This window comes from Bufo gargarizans, chromosome 1 (genome assembly GCF_014858855.1).
Source record: "Bufo gargarizans isolate SCDJY-AF-19 chromosome 1, ASM1485885v1, whole genome shotgun sequence".
NCBI lineage: Eukaryota > Metazoa > Chordata > Amphibia > Anura > Bufonidae > Bufo > Bufo gargarizans.
This window is the reverse complement of record NC_058080.1, coordinates 670647541-670667084: the sequence shown is the minus strand read 5'-3', so window position 1 is coordinate 670667084 and position 19544 is coordinate 670647541. Positions and strand designations below refer to the sequence as shown.

Here is a 19544-nt window from a genome sequence, read left to right as displayed (position 1 = left end):
CTTAGGCCCATTGTACCTGCGCGGCATTCTCACCCAGGTGAAATGCGCAAGGTGAACGCATTGCACCCGCACTGAGTCCGGACCCATTCACTTCAATGGGGCTGTGCAGATGAGCGCTGATTTTTCACGCATCATTTGTGTGTTGCGTAAAAATCGCAGCATGTTCCATATTCTGCATTTTTCACGCAACGCAGGCTTCAAAATCGCATAGCATCCGCAAGTTGGTGCAGATGCAATGCGATTTTCATGCATGGTTGCTAGGAGATAGACACATAGAATGTGTCGGCAGATGAGAACCATTTGGCCCATCTAGTCTGCCCAATATACTGAATTTAGTTTATAGATAGTGACATGGAAAATTAAAAACTACATCACCAAAAATTCTTTCAAAATAGGTTTAACAAAAACATGATTAAAATAAATACCGTAGGTCATTTTCTGATGTCGCATTCGATTTAAGTCCAGTTGACAATGGAAGAACATGCATGGTCTTTCAGAGTTCAAAGTGCCTTCAAAGTGCCTTCATCCCCATCAATGTTTTATGACCCATCTATAAAACCTCTTCCTGGCTGGTACTGTTAGGGGCTAAACATAGCTAAAACGGTAAAATAGAGGTTTTGAACGTTAGGAAATGCTGGAGCTTCATCTAGAGTTAGCATACTTTCACACTCGCGTTTGGTGCGGATCCGTCATGGATCTGCACAGACTGATCCGTTCAGATAATACAACCGTCTGCATCCGTTCAGAACGGATCCGTTTGTATTATCTTTAACATAGCAAAGACGGATCCGTCTTGAACAGCATTGAAAGTAAATGGGGGATGGTTCCGTTTTCTATTGTGCCAGATTGTGTCATAGAAAACGGATCCGTTCCCATTGACTTACATTGTGTGCCAGCACGGATCCGTTTTGCAAGCAGCTTTTTGGTGTCCACCTCCAAAGCGGATTGGAGAGAAACTGAAGAAAACTGATGCATTCTGAGCGGATCCTTATCCATTCAGAATGCATTAGGGCAAAACTGATCTGTTTTGGACCGCTGGTGAGAGCCCTGAACGGATCTCCCAAACGGAAAGCCAAAACGCCAGTGTGAAAGTAGCCTAAGCTGTTCATCCTTGAAGAATACTAAAATTGGGACCAGGGAATGTTCTTGTACAAGTGCATTAGTGATCTAATTGATGAAGTAACGGTTTTGTGTAGTCACCATAAATGTCAGTCTGATAAGATATGGTTTCCTCTCCGGTGTGCTGGACGAGCGCATTGATGAGGTTCTTGGAGAGAAGTCAATGAGCTGACTGAGTCATGGGCTTTGTTTGCAGTTATTGTGTCTGCTGCTCGGGAAGCAAGAACTTTGTATGAAATCCCTTTGCTGGAAGGGTTATGACCTTAGTAATTTTTGTGTGGTTGTGCTGTGTTCTAACTGTAAATGTTTAATGGCGCATTTCTTTATAACATGTTTTCCAGACATGATATAAGAGGAGCATCCCTCATACACAAAACTGGACCTTCTCCAAGATACAATAAGATGCAGATGTAGAGAAGATCTGTCTTTAACATCCCAATATTATTGTAGTAGAAATCAAGTTGGGTCACCAAATTCATACATTACCTGCTCCGCCCTTTTGGCCTCTACTCCATCTTTTTGTTCGCTAACAATGCAGTTCCTAAATAAAGAATAGTCCTCCACAGGTTCTCCCAACCAGTAATGCGAAGGACCAACCATTCCCCCTTTCTAGAGACGGAGCATTAGCAGCCACGTGGAACCACCTGTATGGTATGTACTCTCTGGATTGCTGCTCCTGTAGTCTGCTAGAGATGGTGGCTTAACAGGACACTGCCATCAAATGTTTATTTTTTAGCATATTAGCCTATATGTGACTATTCAATGTAATTTTATATTTAAAGAAAACAAACTAGTGGATGGTTTTCTGGATATAATTTGTTGCAGTCACTCCATTTATTCTGCTTCCTGTCGTGGCTCTCTTGTTTGGACCAGGGATGAATGACTCAATTTAGAGCACCACACATTACACTGATTAGTGCCATGCTCTTCTGTGGACATCTTTATCAAGAGAACAGTAGAGCTGTCATACTGTTATCCCAGTTCTACTAATCTACTATTGTACTAGCAGATGACATCTTCCCTTCACAGCAACAGTAAACTGACAGTTTACTGTCAGTTTATTTTATTTTAATATATATATTATATATTGAAAAAGTTTTTACTATGAATATTGAGTTTTTAGAAAAATACCCCTTTCTGTCTGAAGTGTCCCTTTAACCACTAAAGGTGCTAGAGGAGACTCAAACTAGGTTGGCCAAATGGCATAGAACGATCAACACATGGCCGGGGTCTATAGGCGAGATTTATTAATCCCTCTGTATTGAAACGCTGGTTATAATCTTAAACAAGAAGAAATCTGACAAATTTATTAAATAGAGCATGTCTTTTATTACATTTGGTCCATCTTGTGGTTGTCCCCACTAACCTAGATTTAGTCAGCATCAACTTATAGATTTTTGTTTCACCAGTCAGGTGTATAGCCTTTGACAATTTCCTCCGTACGTTTTGAGGCCATTGGGGCAGATTTACTAATAGTGTCGCACTCTGCAAATTCTGAGACAGTCTTAATATTAGACAAGTTTACTATTCTGGGGCATTGACTTTTGTTAATTTGGAGTAGAGTAAATCCTGCGCCAGATTTATGCTAGAATTCTGTCCTTTCGCCAAAAACTTGTCCGTGCACCAGAATGATTTGTCTAGTCTAAGTCTACACCACCTAGAGGTTAGACTAGTTTTACTACAAAAATGCACCACATTTTCAGTGCATTTTTATAATAATTTTTTTGGACGGGGCACCTTTAGGCCATGCCCCTTTCCTTCTTAGGGTACTTTCACACTAGCGTTAGAAGAATCCGGCAGGCAGTTTCGTTGCCGCAAAATCCGTATGCAAACGGATATCATTTGTTTCCGGATTCGTCTCTCCGGTGTCATCCGGAAAAACGTATCCGGTATTTATGTTTTTCACAGACTTAAAGGTATGCGCGGACCGGGAAACCGAATAAGTTTTTCTGTAACACTTGTACCGGATCTGACATTAATACATTTCAATGGAAATTAATGCCGAATCCTGAAAGTGTTCCGGAATTTTGGCCGGAGAGAATACCGCAGCATGCTGCAGTATTTTCTCTGGCCAAATACCATAAAAGGGACTGAACTGAAGACATTCTGATACATACTGAATGGATTGCTTTCCATTCAGAATGCATTTGTTCCACTTGTTGAAGAGACCATGTCCACCACAGTTACACCACATATGTGCTACACTACAAGTGTTATTACATGATACATTTGTGTCAATTATGGCACCTTGTTAACACAACTTTAGAGATACTCGTCACATCTTAGAAAATTTGAACCTCTCACTTTATTAAGGCCCCTTTGCATGGGCCAATTATCGGGAACAAATGTCCATACAAATGCTAGTTCTCGATGAATGCCCTCTAAAAATGTGCCACTGATAAATGAGCAACTGCCTTCACACGTGGTAGAAAAATCTACCACGTGTATGCAGAATACAGACTTCTCCCTAGTTATCCCATGGGGTTGAAAAGTGTTGATCCTTGCCCCGTGTTCTGCTGTGCAATAACATTCTGCAGAGTATATAATATCTCATATATTTCAGTGTGGATGAAAACTGCACAGAAATCTGCATTAGAATTGAGAGCGAGATCTGCATGCTAATCTTAAATGCGCACCCAAATCTGCATCTGCATATTTTCACCAGGAAAATTACCAGTGGTCTTTTGACCAATTCCACGCCCGCTCACCAATGCGGAGTATACACTGTAGCATGAGACAAGATGAAAATCTAGTAAATTATAGATGGTGAGGTGCTCTGCCAAGAACAATCAATGACTACTTGGCTCACTCCAGTCATCATATTGTAGAAAATATGTCCAAGCGGATTGTAGGAGTTAGGCTGGTTTCACAGGAGCAAGTTCAACGCATTGAACTTGCTGCATGTGTCTGTGGAAGCTCTCGTTCTGACCTCCCTAGCACTAACTGGGTCGCGTAGCATTATATTGATTTATGATGCTATGTAACCCTTAGAGGTCTGGGATGTATTATATAAGACTGACAGCGTGATGCAATGCGACCCCACCAGTGCTAGAGAGGACAGTACGGGAGCTTCCGCAGACACATGCTGCGAGTTCAATGCGTTGAACTCGCTCATGTGAATCCAGCCTTAGGCTAGTTTCACACATGCAACAAAACTATCCGTCAGGCTGTTCCGGCAGAGGTTCAGTGCATCCAGCCTAGCCAGATACTGCCGTGAACCGCCAGACCTTACGGACTATAATGGGATTCGGTCATTTTCCGGCATGTGCGCCGGGTTTCGGCTGAACAAAAACTAGTGCATGCATGGTTTTTTGTCCGGCTGATGCCCAATGCTCATGCAGGAAAGCGGCTGGATCCCACTATAGTCAACGGGTCTTGAGGTGCACAGCATGGTTTTGCCACGTACGTGAAACTAGCCTTATAAAGAGAAAAGGGCCAAAAGCAGGATGTGTAGTAAAATGCAGATTCAAACCCGCTGCGATCTAGCACACACATTCCACTGGCTACTATTATGTGTCTATGGCCGTCTAGCTTGCCCATTGGAGACTATATAAGCAAAGACTATATGATGGCATCATAGCTCCGTCTGTCCAGTTATCCGCACCATGTTCAAGCTGCCGAAGCACAGGACAGTCACCACCTTTCGGTGATCAGATGGTAACAATGTTATAACTTTGCTGTCAGTTTACAGTGCAGCCAGAGCCATATTATCAGTTATGCCTTTCTGGCCCCTCAGCGTCTGGCTTTTGGCTCTTATTTGTCTTTTGAAGACGCTTGTTTGTCCAGGCAGATTTCTCCAATATAAATAAGGGGTTTTGTGACTGTTTAATTGTAGAGTTCCTGTCGGAGTGGACACGGTGAATGCTCAAATGGGTCGGTTCCTGTTCTGTTTATTTTGGCCATTGGTTAAAGACCATTTGAAATGAAAGCCACAAGTAACGCAACCGCGTGTGTTTGTGCTCTTATTGGTATTGTTTTATGTGACCAAACCATATCCTTCAAGCATTCCATCCAAGTCGGTGTTCCTGTTGTGTCATGTACGTTTTCTGCCTAACCAAAATCTTAAAATATGACACTTTATCCTAAGGCTTCTTTCACACCTGCGTTCAGGTGTCCGCTCGTGAGCTCCGTTTGAAGGGGCTCACAAGCGGCCCTGAACGCAGCCGTCTGGCCCTAATGCATTCTCAGTGGAGGCGGATCCACTGAGAATGCATCCGCCTGCCAGCGCTCAGCCTCCGCTCCGCTCAGTGAGCGGACACCTGAACGCTGCAAGCAGCGTTCGGGTGTCCGCCTGGCCATGCGGAGGCGAGCGGATCCGTTCCGACTTATAATGGAAGTCAATGGGGACGGATCCGCTTGAAGATGACACCATATGGCTCAATCTTCAAGCGGATCCGTCCCCCATTGACTTTCAATGTAAAGTCTGAACGGATCCGCTCAGGCTGCTTTCACACTTAGAAAATTTTTCTAAGTAATAATGCAGACGGATCCGTTCTGAACGGAGCCGATCGAACGCTAGTGTGAAAGTAGCCTTAAAGGGGTAATCCAGAATGGCATTCTTTCTGGCTGCCCAGGAAGAAATTAAGTGGTTAATGAACATGAATTCTGCTACTTAATTATTGACCATACCTAATTTTAAGTCTTCATGATTAAATGTCTGTTACTTTTTTGTCGCCAAAACGTTTTGGGCTACTATACGTCTTTTCTGTCACTGCTCCAATCTACAGGCAGTGCGATCGCTGATGGATGATAATCAGCCACCGGCCCGATGCAAACTTTAAATGGGAGATGAACCATCGCTGCAGTTGTTCCTCCCTCATTCTCGTCCCTAGATGATTGGCAGCACGGATTACACGGGGCTGTGTCCTGCCAGTTATCGGGCATCGTTCAACTTGATGAGCGATGCCAATCGACTGATAAGCTGCTTGATTATATGAGGCAATTTCCCTGATAATTGGTCCAAAATCGTACAGCATAATAGGGCCTTAATTATATAAGGGGGTGTGCCCCCAGTCTTTATGGTAAATAAAAAGGGTGTCACAGGACACACCCAGGGAAAAGCTCCATTGCCGTCACGTATCTGTCTGATCTGTCTCTCCCTCTGGTGACGAGCATGAGTGTTAGGGTCCATTCACACGTCCGTTGTTTGTTTCCTGATCTGTTCCGTTTTTTGCTGAACAGATCTGGACCAGATCTGGACCCATTCATTTTCAATGGGTCCTGAAAAAAAACGGACAGCACAATGTCAGATTTTTTTTCAGGACCCATTGAAAATGAATGGGTCCAGATCTGTTCAGTAAAAAACGGAACAGATCAGGAAAGAAACAACGGACGTGTGAATGGACCCTAAAGCCTCATTCACACGCCCATGTCTGTGCTCAAATCCGTGAGAAGGTGGTCAGCGATGCATCCGTGTGTCAGTTTTTTTGCTGTCCCTGTGCCATCTGTGTTTCACTGACACTGCACAGCTGAAAAATTTATTTTCAAAGCAACTCTCCCTAATGGTCCGTGAAACACGGATGGTATCCGTGTTGCATCCATGGTTTTTACAGACCCATAGACTTTAATGGACGTAATGGATCCATAAACACAGACACAATAGAGCATGCATCCGTGCTAAGAACACAGACCCACGGACCGTGCTAAAACACTGATGTCTGAATACACACATTAGAAGGAATGGGGACGTGTGCTGTCTGCGGAGAACACATTCGGCACACGTCTGTGAAAAACGGACGTGTGAATGAGGCTTTAGAGTGCCAAAGTCAAAAGTGCATCTAGTGGATTGTGATAATTGCTTATGACGGAAATACCACCTTTTTAAAGGAGTTATCCGACCATTTCTAACTGATGACCTATCCTCTGTAGCATCTGAACGGTGGGGCTCCGACACCTGCTGATCAGCTGTTTGAGAAGACACAGAGACCTTCTCGCTGCTTACTGTAGGCCAGTGATGTCACGACCATTGGTCACGTGGTGTGGGCGCAGCTCAGCCCCATTAAGCTAGTAATCGGCACCTGCAGTTGTGTGCCATGGTTACCATTAAGACCTTGCTTACAGTAAAGTAAAATCCCTTTTTCCTTAGGGCTATTAAAACATGGCGGGGTCTGTAGATTTTGCCGTTTCCTACCCGGCTTCTTCTCTAGTGCTCTTTCTGTCAGTACAGACGGGAATAACACTAGGTAGCTTAGGCTACTTTCACACTAGCGGCACGGACTTCCGGCAGGCTGTTCCGTCGGGTGAACAGCCTGCCGGATCCATCCTGCCGCTAGTGACCATGTACCCCCGGACTGCCGCTCCGTCCCCATTGACTATAATTGGAGCGGTGCGGGGACACAGAGAGAGGCTGCCGGAATTAATGTCGGACATGTCGTAGTTTTACTACGGCAGCCTCTCGCCATGCCTCCACCGGAACTCCGCCCCAGCCCCCATTATAGTCAATGGGGACGGAACGGCAGTCCGGGGGCACACGTGAACTAGCGGCATGACTGATCCGACAGGCTGTTCACCTGACGGAACAGCCTGCCGGAGGTCTGTGCCGCTAGTGTGAAAGTAGCCTTAAACCTCTTACTGTTGTAAGATGCTAGGATTTGTTCCTAATATTTTAAATGGTATAAATGATAAACGTATTCCACTGTATGCAGAAAGGTGACAGGTGCTCTTTAAATTCTTTCTTCATTAATGCCAACACATGTGGAAGAACATTTGTCGCCATGCAATTTTCTCAGATAAACGGAGGAAACCAAGACGGCGTAATTAGCTGCAGCTGCTTCTTGTTTGGTTTTGGAACTTTTGTGAGTCTTTATTGGCCAGACAGAAGAATCTCATCATATGCTGGAAAAATGGAAGACTCCTTCCTAGTCCTGAGCCCAGGGTAAGTTTCCTGCTTACAGAACCAAGACCCCTCTATATATGTGTAATATATGACTCTGCTTCCGTGGCAGCTACATCTGTGTAAGCGTTCTAGCTGAACCTCATGGCTGGGTTCACTTGGAGACGTGCAATGCATCAAATGAATATATTTAGAAAGTACACTAGAACTGCAGATGTAGACCAGCTAAACGTGTGACGTGGCCATTGGAGGACCCTCAGCTTCACCGTCTATTTTAGCCAATTTTATTCTCTATTGAATAAGAATTCTGGAGAAACTCTGGATCATGGCATTCCTCTGTTATTCCTCCTGGGCCGTTTAATCGGACAGGTCTCTATACTGTCTATACTCTGGTTAAAATGCAGCCAAATGAATAACCATAGACGACCCACAATTATATACTGTGTTAAAAAGCAGTCTTGGCACTTCTACATTTGAATGAGTAGTTTTTGATGCAATATTCAGTGCATTGACAATAGAAACATAAAAATTGAGTAGTTTAAAGGGGGTATTCTCATCTGAGACATTGTTAGCTTATCCTGGATGTATGCCATCTCAGTTAGATAGGTGCGGGTGCTACCTCTGAGACCTGGGGGCCTCCGTTCTGAGTGCATTCAGTACATGCGTGGCCTGCTGTCTGTTCATTGCTGTGGGATGTTCAAAAATAGCTGAGCAAGCATGCAAAGCCCCAAAAGTGGTGAATGCAAAGTAGACCACGCCAGAGCAGCCACCTCTCCATTCCTTGCTATGGGAAAGCCAGTGCTCAGATATTTTTGGAACTCCTGTAGCGGTCAAGGAGGGTGGCCGCGCATGCGCAGCTGCTCTCCCTTCACTGCAGGGGCCCTGTTCTTGAGATAAGTATGATTTTTACTTCTGAGACCTGCGCCTACTTGACCTTGATGGCCTCCTCAAACAGCTGATTGGAGGTGGTCCCTGGAGTCAGACGCCCACCAATCTTATATTCCCGCATAACCCCTTTAACTTATTTGCAAAATGTCCACATGGAAAAAAAAAAGTAACAAAGATACCTTGTGTGAACCTGGCCTGAAACCTACTGTATATCAAATGCAAGAAACGGACGGCAATCTTCCTGCTTTTTCTACTTGACAAGAAACTAGAGCAGCAGACCTCCTCACGTAGCAGCAGATGTTCTCACCAGCCATGGTGACTCATCCTGTTACACCCAGGACCTGGTGATTTACCTCCTTAGCTTTAGTATGTGACTGTGATTTACTCTGTCTGCCTGAGTACAAGAGACTCTAGCAATGTGTTTCTACAGTGTCTTTAGGGGGTGGCATGTTCTTTGTCTTAATGTTCGGCCTAGAATATCAGTACAGGTATCTGTTTACTGGAATGCTCATCGGTTTAAAGGGTTTTCCCACTACCTTTATATTGATGGCCTCCGTGCAGTGGACGGAGCTGGTTACTGCAGTGCTGCTTTCATTCACTTCAATGGGAGCAGCAAGGTGACAATCCGTAATGGTGGGCTGCGGCTCATGAATATCCAGGACCATTGTGAGGACTACACCCTCAATAAGGGCTCATGCACATGAACACATTTTTTTTTTTTCATTTCAGTTTGTTAGTTTTTTTTTTTTTTTTTTTTCAGCCAGTATGTGGATCTATTGACTTTATTCCATTTCCTTTCTGCAAAAAAATAAAAATAGAACATCTCTTATTATTGTCTGTATTATGGACAACGATGGAACAGTTATATTATGGGCCAGACGTTCCGTTCCACAAAATACGGAATGCACACGGCTGGTATCCATGTTTTGCAGATCCGCAAAACAGGCAACGGTCTTGCACATGAGCCCTAATGCGGTTAATTTTAAATAATCTGCACCAGGCCATAATTTTACAACAATTCAGTCATGGTCTCTGTCATGAGTTTCAGTTACCCACAGTTTGGGCAGCTAAAACATTACTGGAAAACTCCTTTAAAAAGTGCCCGCAGCCTGCCCCCTGAAAGAGAAGATTCATACTTGCCTGCTCCCCGCCACTCCGATCCTCCACACTGCCCTCCTGTCTCAATCTTCCGGTTCCCGCACTGTTTACATCTGGCAGTGCATGTGATCACGGCCATGCACCGCCGGCAGAAAACAGTGCGGGAACCAGAAGATGGACCAGAGCAGGTAAATATGAGTCTTCTGTCTTAGGGGGCAGGCTGTGGGCACTTGCCTTGATCTTGATGACTAATATAAATATGATTCCAGACGACATGAGGTTTCAGACAGCTGAAGGATGGATGATGCGCCCTCCAGCTATATTATCAACGGATACCATTGGCATTACAACCATACACATTTAGGCATTACCAGATGTAGCATGAAGCAAAGGGGGGGGGGGGGGGGGGGACTAAATCCATGATCATTTTTGGTTGGTTGTCGAATGGCCAATAACTAAAGAACATGGGTCGGCCATTTTGAACTTTCTCATCTCTGCATTGAGCCAACCATACACATCAGATGTCTGCTTAACCAATCCTTTCTCACTGGTAGCAAATGCAGAGAGACTGACACGCTTGTTAGCCAAAGTTGTTGGGCTTTTACAACGTGTGTACTAGAGCTGACGTAAATGAGCGTCTTATGGGATTGTCAGAGAATAGGCTTTAGGTTAGAAATAACAACTTTTGATAATTTTCAGATGGATATTCACTATGGGAAACTTTGTGTGTAACACATTGATCGTTCATGCCTATACCTTCAACTCCAGTCTGCCCATGCAATATCTATACTAGCTTCACATCAGTTATGATTCTTTAGTAACTCATGAAGAACTCAACAGAGGTTACTGCTCTGAGTGCATGTTTCTTTTTCCTGATACTGTCTGTACAGTATATTCAATGTCCATGTTCTGCCAAAGTAATCATATTACATCACGAAAGAAGACCTCATTGTATTAAGCCGCGTGAGCTGCAGTCATTGGTCTGCTTATTCTTATCGGAGAGATTGAGAGATGTCTGCAGTTTGTTAGCCGAGCACTGAGTCATGATTGTCCCCTTAGGATAGCATGGAGTAATCCTCCAGCTTGTCTGACTGATCATTTCCCTACAGGCGTACAGTTCAGTTATGACTTTATTGCTTGGCCGTTGTTAGTATTTAGTAATAGTCTGTGATTCAGCGAGGCAGAAAAATATCCAGCATGAAGTTCTCAAGTTCAGGTCACATTGTCATTTTCCTACAGCAGTCATCAATGTATATATCACCGTGTCATATAGAAGATCTGCACCTCACATGATGGATCTCAGTGGCTCACCGGAGGTTACCAGGTAATTGCTAACCATCTTATGGACTGCTAGCATTGAGGCACCATATCCCTATTGTGATTGTAATTAGCTGAGCCAGGAAAAGTGCTTGCTGGTCACTCTCCATTGAAATCATTCTGTATAGCAGCTACCTCTCAGTTTAGAGTTGATGGGTCTTGGTTGGAGTTCCAGCTGCTGGACTCAATGTTATAATGTGTAATTAAGCCTTGGAGTTCTGACAGGGTCTGGAGACTATGTACAATATAAAAGTAACTGTTGTTTGGATCTTGCATAAGTCTGGTCTCCTGTCGTCTTACGCATTATAACATTCTATGTTCTAGCTGGAGAGCAGACTAGATTTGGACTTTGTATATTTGGTGCCAAAACATCAAACTCATTGCAGTTTAAAGCGACCGTCCGGTTAAAAAATAAAATAAAAAAAATTACAAAAGTCTTAGGCCTCTTTCAAACGGGCGTCTTATTTTTGGCCCGGATAAGAGGCGGGTGCGTTGCGGGAAACATTGTAATGTATTTTGCACTCGCGTGAGAAAAATCGTGCATGTTTGGTACCCGAACTTCTTCACAGAAGTTCGGGCTTGGGATCGGTGTTCTGTAGATTGTATTATTTTCCCTTATAACATGGTTATAAGGGAAAATAGCATTCTGAATACAGAATGCATAGTATAATAGTGCTGGAGTGGTTAAAAAAAATAAAAAAAAGTTAACTCACCTTCTCCTCTTAATCGAGTAGTTCCCGGTCTCTTTACTTCTTTAATGATGAGCTGTGGGCTAAATGACCTGTGGTGACGTCAGATCACATGGTCCATCACCGTGGTAATGGAGCATGTGATCTGACGTCACCACAGGTCATTTAGCCCACAGCTCATCATTAAAGAAGTAAAGAGACCGGGAACTACGCGATCAAGAGAAGGTGAGTTAACTCTGCCTGATGCCTACTGTGGGATTGGTAGACCAAGACACTTCTGCTGTCCTTAGATTGGCCAGCAAGGCTCATTATACAGCCCATTTTTTTTTTGCTGATTATTGGAGTCAAACGATCGTGCAAAAGCTCACTCCCGATAATCGCCCGTGCCGTTGATAATCTGTTGAATGGGCAAAATGCTCATTCATTGGGTGAAGTCATATTTGGTGCGGATCTCAATTATCGTTTCCAGGCAGCCGATCATGTTGTGCCTACAGCAATCTGCCGACCAGAAACAATTGCTCATCCACATACAGTTGGAAATGATCGCTGCATGTTAATGCGGTTCTTCACCTCTTCTGACGAGCAGAAAGTTATCGGGAATTAAATGCGCCTTTAACCAAAAAGCAAAACAAAAAACAAAGCAGTTGTCAACAAAATGTCTTACAAATATTTTTGATCAGTGTTTGTCTAACCCAGAGAACTCCAGCCTGTCGTATATTGAGGGGTTGCTTAAATCAGGTAATTTTTCACTAAACCATTATAACTGGTATTTATCCATGAGGAATTCTCAAGACACAATCTGACAGGCTTCTTAGCAACTGGTGGTATGGCCATCTATTTTAGGCCTCCTGCACACGACTGTATGGCTTTTTCAGTGTTTTGCGGTCCGTTTTAAACGGATCTGTTTTTCCATTTTTTTTTGTTTCAGTAGTGTTTCCGTTCGGTTTGTTTTCTGTTTTTTGCAGATCGTAAACGGAAGCATGGCGTATACAGTAATTACATAGAGAAATTGGGCTTGGCATAACATTTTCAATAGACTGTTCTGCAAAAACCGAACAGATATGGAAGACATTCCGTATCCGTTCATTATTTTATTTAATTTTTTTATACAGCCCCATTGACTTAAATAGAGCCACGGAACGTAATTTGCGGGCAATAATTGGACATGTTCTATCTTTGAATGGAAATACGAAAACGGAATGCATACGGAGTACATTCCGTTTTTTTGGCGGACCCATTGAAATGAATGGTTCCGTATACGGACCATAAAAATGGAACGTGAATGGGAAAAAAAAAGTTTGTGTGCAAGAGGCATTATATTGATAGCAAAGCCTAGCTCAGTCTTTTCTTGACCCTGTGCTCTTGAAGGTGGTCTATATGTCTTCCAGTCATAATTTGGCTTTACCTAGGATCTTGTTCAAAGTCGGCACCACCCATAGTTTGTCCAAACATTCTTTGGTCAACTCAGTCTTACCCAAACTTTAAAGAAGCCGAGGCCCCCAGAATACGTTGGCAAAAGACATGGCAGTAGCATACCTCCCCTGAGAACATTTCAACCGCCATGTTAAAATCCAGCATCCCTGACCTTCTCTTCTCCCTCAGGGGGGAGTATCAGGACACTGTCATACATATGGCTTGCCGGTCCAGCCAACATACTTCACCATAACCTCTAATGATTTGTCCTTTTTAAATAAATGTATGTGTTAGGTTCTTACATTTAGTTACATATGTTAACTTTCATCAGGTAAAGATGTTTCAGGTCCCTGCCATCAGCAGGTAGTTGAAGGATACAGAGAAATGGTTTATTCATCCCACCACTACCTTAAATAAAGCATCTTAGGAAATTTTTCGGCCAGCTAAAAGTATATCTTTCTCAATGAGACCTACAGAATGACATTCCAGGTCCACTTTTTACAGGCCCGCAAGTTGTAGAGTCAACTTTTAAGTGGTTGCATGTTCAAAGACCTTCCATTAAAATGAGAAGATCTTGACTTTGAAACCTACCCATGACAATAAGTTTGGAGGATTAGGGAGGTTAAAGAGTAACCCTTAATGAGTCTTGGTTTATGAAGGGTAGACAGAAAAAAGGATCTATTCATGCCAGGTCCTGACCTTCTGAAAGTTCTCAGGTTAGTTTGCAGGGTTTTCCAAGCTTGTGAATTCCTCAACCATTACACCATGCCAGCCTCCTCCACTCCTCCCCCTTCGTCATGAAGCCAAAATGTTTTACAGCTACTTGTTAAGTTTCTGAGACTGACATAACTTTAATTCTATGCGTTTCCTAAATAAAATTCACTTATGAAATGAAAATGAGCTGAAATTTGGTGATGAAGATTAATTTCTTTTAAGCTCAGAAATCTTTACTCGAGTCAAGAGAGTACATTTCGGTGATTTCTCTCAACGTCTCCATGCGTATAGGTGCTTCCTTTTAGTTGAAGGGGTTTTCTATTATGAAATACAGTCATCTTTATGACAACCAGCTAATAAGTATGCATCAAGGACAGCAGCTAGACTAGCTGGGAGTGACTTAATAAGGTCCTGGAAGGCTGTCACAGGTATCTGGAGGGTGCATGGAGGAGGATCCATAGAGCCCACATGAAGTTTCGAGGTGGTCCTACAAATTCTGAATTAGGTTTGTCTGGGGACTTGAGGGGCCAGGGTAGTGCTTGGAAGCATTTGTCACGCTCTTCAAACCAATGTTAGACATTTCTAGCCATATAACATCACATTGTCTTGCTGGAAGATCCCATCCCCCCCCTAGGGAAGACAATCTGCTTGTATGGGTGTACGTGATCTGCAAAAATAGATTCATACCAAGATCGTTGAGAGTGCCTTCCACATGAATGAGTCGTCCTGGAGAATACCACAAAAACATTCCTCAGACCATAACGCTGCCTCCACCAGATTATGTTCTTCCAGCAGTGTTTGCAGGGTGTTTATCTGATATTTCTTGCTTGACACGCCAATGTCCCTCGGTTCGATAAAGCAGAAAATTTTACTCATCGGCGAAGACAACCATTTGCCAATCAGAGGAGGTCTAATTCTGATACTGCAACGAAAAATGTAAGCCTTTTCTGTTAATGCAACTTTGTGAGCAGTGGTGCAGTGTCTGCTTGCGAGCCCCATACGCAATAGGGTTCGATGGTTAATCTTGGTGGTGAGCTGCTCCACTGAAAAAGTTGTTCCGTCCTTGCGCACCTTTGCAGCTGATTCTCACCTCAATGGCACGCGATGCTCCTCAATTCCAACGTCTCTTATTCGCAGTGATGCCATTAATCCACTCAAGAAAAACTTTAGTGTTTCAGAAATACTGCCACACTTCGCCCAAAAGCCAATAGTTCCATTTTTAGAACTTTGATAAATTGCCCCTTTTACCCATGACTGTAATGAGGGATATGTGTGCAGACAGCCTGTCGCACCTTATATACCCACCAAGCCAACTCTCAACACATGACTTCTTTCAAGAGCTACACATTGTCGACATCAAAAGTAGTAAGTGGTCATAATAATGTTTAGTATTTTCTGTAGTACTGAGGGTGCAATGCAGACATAAAAATGCAGTATTCCCCTCAATGATCCCCCACCGCTCTCTGCCTCCTGGTTAAGACATTCTGACTCGGTGGCATGTGTCTGCTGTAACAGGTTAATCATATTCCCCTCCACAAATGCAATTTATGTGTTGGGTATTTAAAAATGAACAATGGACAAAAATAAAATAGGACATGTTCTGTAATTCTCCGAACGGCAGCGCGGATGCAGGCAGCACGTAAATGATCGTAGAAATGAATGGGTCTGCATGCAATCCGCAAAAAAATGTGGACTGGGTACAATCTGAAAATATAGTTGTGTGAATGTAGCCTTATGGTTATTATGGTCTTCATTTTTCCCGGTGTCCAATCCTCCATTCCTCAGTCTCTTCCTCCATATGCAAATATTTCTCCCAGCGTTATCTACACCAGTCACCTACTGTTCCTTACTTCGTAGGCTCCTTTTCAGTGGACGTGGGCTCACTTGGCTGCTGGGCACCATAACTCCTTTGCCTGTTGCAGTGGTAGGTACACACCATGGGATAGAAAGGCTTCATGAAACAATATGTCAATCTAAACTGACTTTTTTTCCTAGATGTACTAGATGTAGGCAATGTTTTCTAAATGCAACAGGATTGGTTTGCGATAGAACCTAATTACATGCTTAAGGATGATTAAACTTTCTATCGCCTTCTAAAATGCAGTGTGCCCAATAAAATGTCATAAAGCTACATACATACCCATGTGGCCGTGCCTGGTACTGCAGCTCAGTCCCATTGATTTGAATGTACAGTGCTATGTCTTGTTGGGGGGGAGGGGGCATCTTCGTTCTGTTGTTGGTCCCAGGGTTCAGACTGATTATACGTTTATGGTCTGTCATATCCAAACCCTATTGACTTTTAGCCTTCCATTCCTAATTTCCTTGTTTCATAGACATATAACTAAAATGGTTTAAAAAAAGCTATTGGTTGTCTCATACAGAACAATCGTGTATGCCCAGATTAAATTCCTCTGGTTCCCTGACCTCGAAAGCTTCTTATCACTATAAATCCTTCGGTGAGTTGTGGTTAATACGTTTTCAGCTGCATCATATATGTGGAATTTGAGTTCAGGTTAGTTCTCTATGGCTCCTCCCGGCCCTGTTTGCTGACAATGTGGGAAACGGTTCTGATTTATTATGTACTTTGATTTTCTTGTTCTTCAGTTGGCAGAACATTGTTTGTAATTTGCTGGTTAGAAGGTCATGATATAAAGCAGCTTTTATTATTAGCTGGTATACTATTCGGTAGCTCTTTCCCCTTGGAGCTATGGTCATAAATCTTGCTTTTTTAACTGGAAGCAGTGCAAATATGTTTGCACTGTATAGGGTGTGTGTGTTTTAGTTTATGAAATCTGAAAATAATGATTTAGTGACCTTGTTCCTTTTTACTTTGCGTCATGTTAGAATACGTTAAGTGCTGTACAAAACTAAAGGGGTCTAGTTACTGTGTTTTGGACCCCTTAAATAAATTGGCATCAGGCATGGGCAAGTTCCCCTTTAAAGAGCATCTGTCAGCAAGATCAACCCTATTAAATTGGGCATATTGTATGGTAGGGTTGATCATGCTGATTAAAATGATACCTTAGTTATCGATGTACTTAGAAGTGTTCCTAAGATATAGCTCTGCAAATTGGCTGTTCCAAGCACCAAGGTGCTGGCCAGAAACTTTGGAGCACCACTATTGTAACTCCCATAGCCCAGTGACTCGGTGCTCAGGATGCAGCGACTGATCAACCTGTGCAACGATTAGCTATAATTTTTTGTTTCTGCAGCTCTTGGCAAACCGATGTGTCTCCATGGTAACGGACAACAAATGAACCCTGTGTAGTCTGAACCTGCAAATCATACTTTTATCTGTTTAACAAGCCTGTCTCCAGCAGAGACTTGGAGAATGTGAATGTAACTGTAGACTATAATACTTGGCATCACTGCAGAAAGTGTACATAGTATTTATAAAGTAACCAACGTTTCAGTTCTGTTTCTCCCTCACTAAAAATAACATTTATAAAAACGAAATCAAAGCTATGACGTGGATCTAAGGATTTATGCACAAGGCCTTATTACTGCTCCATTATTGAGCCTTATATTTTGCAGTAAGCATGGAATTAGATCTCATGAGATCAGGAAAATCTTTCCTGAACCAATCTCCTAAAAACACTTTACTGATCTAAAAGGATGGGACCCAGTGCCATCCTGGTCCCTAAATATACAGCAGAGCCGTAATACAGCCATGTGCATAGAACCCAGGAAATCCTAAAAGGGCAAATGCTAGGAAGGGTGATTAGATTGTCAGAGAGATGGAGGCGGATATAAATTTCGACAACTCTTTAGCTGTGAAGGCTCTTTTGTGTGTGACTATTATGAGGACATCTGGCATAACTCTGTCTATTCACTAATCCAGTGTTTCCCACCAGTGTGCCTCCACCTGTTGCAAAACTACAACTCCCAGCATGCCTGCACAACCAGCTGGAGGCACACTGGTTGGGAAACACTGCACTAATTCAGGGTTGATTTTTCTATACATAAAGCTATATGAAAAATTACCTACACGTAAGTGAAAGATGCCCATACACCTTAGATCTATGTTGGCAAGGTCTTCTAACTTCGTTGGATTTTTCCAACCATCCAATGTGAGCCTCCTGACTCATCTGAACGCTGATGTGTATGGGATGGCTGTTGACTGAGCAATTGTTTACCCTGAGTTACTTTATGGCTAGGCTAAGCCAATGCTACAGAAGAGATTTGCACAAGGCCTCATACACATGGCTGTATTGCGTCCTTACTACTGCTTCCATACAGGTGCATGGAGCCTTAAGTATACCATGGAGACATATGGATTTTTTTCTGAAGGATTATGTATGATTCAACAAAAAAAGTGGTATGCTCCATTGGACTCCATCTATATGGAGACATTTTCTCCTAGAACCATTTCTGAGCTGTGTAGATGACGGCGGTCTTGTGCTGACAATTCTTATTTCATGGGTTCAGTTATTTTTAACTGAGCACCTTGAGATTTTTATGTAATGTCTTGTATTTTATGCCCATGAGTGAGTGAGAATTGTCTTGCTCTGAAGGCCTATTGTTTTGGTAATCCACCTTTTCTTTTGGTCTTCATTTCGAATGGAGTCATGAATGAAGTGGTAATTACAGAAGCTGTCTTCTATCTAGGAACACATCCGTCATAGATGGTCTATTGTTAGAAAGACAAGAGTAGGCTCTCATCTTCTGTGTCTACAACAATGATTCTCTCTGAGGTAAAGCGAAGCGTATATATGATTCAAAGAAAGTCAACCAAGAAGAAGCCTAGACTCAATGAAGATGTATGAACTTCTTACTGTCTTTCTTCTCATATTTGCTCTTGTTGAGCTGCTGCGTCACTGACGTTTCCCGTAGTCAGGGCCTGGAATGAGTCAGTCTGGTCAAATCAATAAATACTTTCTTCACATGCTACTTTAGAGACTTACAAGAAAAGTATTTGGAGGGCTGCCACTTGGAGAACCTTTTGGTCTTATTAGTGATCTACAGTATGTAGGCTTATTGTAAAGCTTATTTGTGTTTATTTTCCAAAGTATATCAATTAATAAGATGAGATAATTTAACAGAGAGCGCAGCAAAGGAGGGGACGGCGATTCTCGCATACGTGGGACACCGACCGGAGCGCAACTTCTCGGTACGGCTACCTGTGAGATATCTAAGAGCCGGCATCATCTCTCCACGTTCAGCAGAGGGTAACGTAGCCCTTGTTTAATCAATCAGATAAAGGGATATACTGTCTTAATGCGGCAGTTCCGTCGCCATAACTGCCTGCCGGATCCAGCAATCTGCATGCAAATGGAAAGCATTTGTATCCTGATGCGGATCAGTCTTACAAATGCATTGCAAAAACTGATCCGTCTCTCCATTTGTCATCCGGAGAAACGGATCCGTTATATATATATATATATATATATATATATATATATATATATATATATATATATATATATGTTACCGGTCTGCGCTTGCGGTATTTTGAATGCTGGATCCGGCACCAA

General features: G+C 42.9%; 1 protein-coding gene across 3 annotated transcripts in view; it reads left to right on the top strand.

The window, feature by feature from the left end:
* The window catches only part of LHFPL2 (LHFPL tetraspan subfamily member 2), a 119346-nt gene that overhangs the window by 51741 nt on the left and 48061 nt on the right, over positions 1-19544 (top strand). Inside the window, exon 1 of one of the 3 annotated variants that reach the window (XM_044276111.1) lies at positions 19218-19238. The exons of the other annotated variants lie outside the window; for them this stretch is intronic. The gene's annotated coding sequence lies outside the window, so the exon portion shown is untranslated. Of the gene's footprint in view, positions 1-19217; positions 19239-19544 lie in introns of those variants that run through there. 3 annotated transcript variants of the gene reach the window in all.